Raw genomic sequence first — 4,603 nt, forward strand, 5'->3', positions numbered from 1 at the left:
ACATTTGTCTCTATTTATTACTTTAGTTGGATCCCCAAAGTTTTGAGATCTAATTCTTTATTGTCATTCAGTTCCAAATATGTTCTCTTTTGCATTATAATTTATTTGATGGAGATGCTATTTAGAAAATGTTTGTTTAAAGTTATCTTTTAAGAGGTGCCTGGGTGGCTCAGTCAGTTAAGTGTCCAACTCTCAGACCCTGGCTGAGGTCATGATATCGCAGTTCGTGGGTTCAAGCCCTGCATCCGGCTCTGTGCTGATGGCGTGGAGCCTGCTTGGGATTCTGTTTCTCCTTCTCTTTGTGCTCCTCCTCCCTCAGTTGTGCTCTCTCTCTCAAAATGAAAAAATAAACTTAAAAAAATAATCTTTTAAAATTGGTTTCTAACTTTATTAACATGAACATTACAACTATATTAAACTAGATCTTTGATCGCTTCTTGGCCTTTTGGCTAAGATCAAGTGTAAACTAGATCTTTGAAATTTATTGAGACTTTGTGGCCCATGGTCAATTTTTGTAAATATTCCATGAGTGGATGTGAAGAATGTGGCCATTGTCTTCTAGCAAGTGTCCAATATCTGTAAAGCCACTTTGGTGGGGCACCTCGGTGGCTCAGTCGATTGAGCATCATACTTCTGCTCAGGTCATGATCTCGCAGTTTGTGGGTTTAAGCCCCCCATCAGCCTCTGTGCTGACAGCTCAGAGCCTGGAGCCTGCTTTGGACTCTGTGTCTCCCTCTCTCTCTCTGAGCCACCCCTTCTCACCCTCTGTCTCTCTCAAAAATAAAGAAACATTAAAAAAAATTTTAATAAATAAAAATGAAAATAAAGGTAAAAGCCACTTTAGTTTAAGACAGTTTGCAGTTCACTGGAATTTCACTTCCAATAATTCTACTAAAGTACACACAAAGGAACTTAGAAGGATATATGTACAAAAGTATTCATAACAGCCTTATGGGAAAAAATTTAATATCCATCAGGAGAAAATTTATTAATAATCTATGGAATTATGTAAAAAATGCTATCCAACATTTTTTTAAAAATGAATTAAAACTTTAAACATGAAGAAGCAACTATGATATATTTTAGAGTAATATATATATATATGCCTTAATCTATATGAATCCACACAAATTCATATATGTGTGCTTGGATTTTGAGAGAGAAGGGCTGGAGAGAGAGAACTGAGAAAGAGGGGAGGATAGAAGAAGATAGTGAGGGAAGAGAGGGACAGGAAAGAAAGGTCTATCTATTTATAACTTTCACCTATTATTTTATATAGTATTATATTGTTCATTCGCCCCCCACTTCAACAAAAGGGGTAGTAGTAAATATTTTAAATTGGGTGGTGTAATTATGAGTGTTCCATAATTTTCTGTTTATCCTTCCTCTCTTTCTGGAATGATGATGTGTTTGTTGAACAGAGAAAAAGGAAAATATGAGAAGCCATTTCTGTAATCCAGGCTGGAAAACCACCAGTCTGAAGGATATCAAAAAAAATAAGAAAGATAATTTACAGAGGGATTCAAGAAATAAGGCGACAGAATCAATGGGTCAAAATGGCTGATAGAACGTAAACAATGAGTTTAGGAAAGCATTTAAGAAAAGTGTTCACAGAGGTGGACAACAGGGTGGGTTGTGCTACTACTATTTACTGAGCTAAGGAAAACAAGAGGAAGGGCAGATTTTAGGGGAGGGATGGTGGTTATGAGTGCTGAATTTATATGTAACATTCAGGTGGAGAAGTTTAGTAGTTAGCTAACTATGAGTGTCAGGAATTAAAGAGAAAGTGCTGAATTGGGATATCTATATTTCATAGCTAAAATCATGGGATTAAATAACCCTTTCTGTATGAATAGTTTGTTTTAAAAATGTGAACATTTTGCTCTTCCACTGTTAGGGGTTTCAGCCCTGATATTAGCCATGGCTAAAATCATTGGTGTATCAGCAATTACCCTAGCTTCACTGTTCAAGATACTTAATTTTCAAAGAGTTATTAATACTTTTCAAACTGTTTTAAATAAGCCAAAGGATGGTTGTCAGGGCAAAAGGCCACAGAAGGGGCTTAGCTGCTTGTGAGATATGTAAACTTACATGACTTTCTAAAGACCTTCACTGAGGTAAACAACATAGAATAAATAGAACATGATTAAAATGCACAATTTGATAAGTTTTGACAAATGTCGACACCATGAAACCATCACCACAATTAAGATGAGGATAATACCCATCACCTAAAAATTTCCTCTCCTCTTTTAAATTCCTATTTCTGAACTTCCTTACAATCCTCTCTACCCTCGGTCTCTAGGAAACCACTGAACTGCTTTGTGCCACTACAGAATGTTTGTAATTTCCAGAAATTTATGATCATGCAATACGTACTAATTTTTGTCTTCCTTCTTTAAGAAAAATAATGTTGAGGGGTGCCTGGGTGGCTCAGTCAGTTAAGCATCCGACTTGGGCTCAGGTCAGGATCTCGCAGTTCTGTGCTGACAGCTCAGAGCTGGAACCTGCTTCTGATTCTGTGTCTCCCTCTCTCTCTGCCCCTCCCCCAACATGGTCTGCTCTCTCTCTCAAAAATAAATAAACATTAAAATCAACTAAAAAAAAGAATAATAATCTTGAGACTCATCCATATTGATGGATATACTAAAAATTTACTTGTGTATTCCATTGTATAGATATACCACAATTTGTCTATTCACCTATGAAGGAGCATTTGGGTTGTTTCTAGTTTTTGTCTGAGTAAAGCTGATAGGAACATACCTATAAAAGTCTTTGAATGAACACATGCTTTCATTTCTCTTAATACTTAGGATTAGAATGGCTAATGCTAATGGCCGGGTGCGTGTTTAACCTTTAAAAAAACTGCCAAACTATTTCCCTACATGTTTGTTCTACGTATATTCCAAACATAAGTATACAAGAATTCTAGTCAGTTTACATCTTTGCCAACAATTGGTATAGTCTTTTAAAAATTTTTAACTTTCTAGTATGTATGTAGGATATTTCATCGTGAATATAATTTACATTTCCCCAATAACTAATTATGTTGGCTAGCTTTATCATGTTTATCTCACATCTTCACATCTTCTTTTTAAGTATCTGTAAAATCTTTTACCAATATTTGAGTTGTTTGTTCTTTATAAATTTTATGTGCAAGTCTTTTATGCGATTTGCAAATGTGGCCTATATTTACATTCTCTTAAGAGTGAACTGAAAAACAAAGGTTCGTAATTTTGCTGAGAACAAATTTCAATATTTTCGTGCATGATATATTCATTTGTGTATCATGTTTCTAAAAAAATCTTTGCCTGACTCTAGGAGACAAAGACTTTTATACTGTGTCTTCCAGAAATTTTATACTTTTAGGTGATATATTTAAGTCTATGATCTGTTTTGAGCAAATCATCGTATATGGTAGAAGGTACTGTTTGATGTTCATTGTTTTGCATATCCAATTGTCCTAGCATGTATTAAAAATACTATCTTTTCTCACTCTCTCTCTCTCAAACATAAACAAATATTTTTTAAAAACGTGGGGGGCGCCTGGGTGGCTCAGGTGGTTAAGCATCCGAATTCATCTCAGGTCATGATCTCAACGCTTGTGAGTCTGTGCTGACGGCTCATAGTCTGGAGTCTGCTTCAGATTTGTCTCACTCTCTCTCTTCCCTTCCCCCACTCATGCTTTATCTTTGTCTGTGGCTCTGTCTCTCTGTATCAAAAATAAATAAACATTAAAAAATGTAAAAAAAAGAAATACTATCCTTCTCCACTGAACTACATTTTGAGGCCTTTATTTTTACTTTAAAAGGGCAACTATGCATGATGATGTATGCTACTACATATTATAAAACTTTCTAGGTGGTAAAAATGAATTATGAGATTATAAGTTGCCTTAAAAATAGAGAACAAATGGAAAAAAAATATCAGAGGTCCTTAAGTAGATTAATATTGAGTTACCTGTCCATCCTCACAGCAAGACAGATACTTTGTCTGAAATGTAATAAATTAATTTTCTGGAGGCAAGGATCTAATTAGATAATTCTATCCTATCTCGGGGGCTCTAGGATGCTTGGAGGACCAGGAAGTAAATGTCCCTTTGCAACCGCAGTCAGCACGTATCAGTAGAATATAGGATGCCATGTTTTGTCACACCCAACTTAAGAAATCATTACACCTTCAAAATTAAATTTATTAAAATTCATATTTGAGAAAAATCTGATTATTTGCATTTTGGCATCTATATATTGCAAATCAAATGTGATGTGTTAGTAAGAAATAGAGCTCAAGTACCAAGAGAGATAAAGACTGTTTTGATACTAATTAGTGCTGCCAGATTGAGAGCTTACCCCCATGTGATTCCTGTTAGGCTCGAGGTTCATTAATCACTTACATTTTAGTGAGACCCTCCTGAGAAATGCTGCCATGTGTTAAACAAATATTATGTAAAATTTAAAAAGTAATAATTTTCTCCAAAATTGAGCTCAATTCATCCTTCAAGGAGACGTGCACAACCTACAGGTGTGATCAGAATTCACTAGATTAAGTAGAAGCCATTCTACTAAGTTCTTCGTGAGCTATCCAGGGGTTTCTCTCTGTGTTT

The 4,603-nt window shown here is 35.3% G+C and overlaps 1 pseudogene; it reads left to right on the plus strand.

Moving 5' to 3' along the window:
* Window positions 1-429: 429 nt before the first annotated feature.
* On the plus strand, window positions 430-578 carry LOC121030146 (uncharacterized; annotated as a pseudogene).
* Window positions 579-4,603: the final 4,025 nt, after the last annotated feature.

Source organism: Herpailurus yagouaroundi, unplaced genomic scaffold (genome assembly GCF_014898765.1).
Source record: "Herpailurus yagouaroundi ecotype Mexico unplaced genomic scaffold, PumYag 139, whole genome shotgun sequence".
Lineage (NCBI taxonomy): Eukaryota > Metazoa > Chordata > Mammalia > Carnivora > Felidae > Herpailurus > Herpailurus yagouaroundi.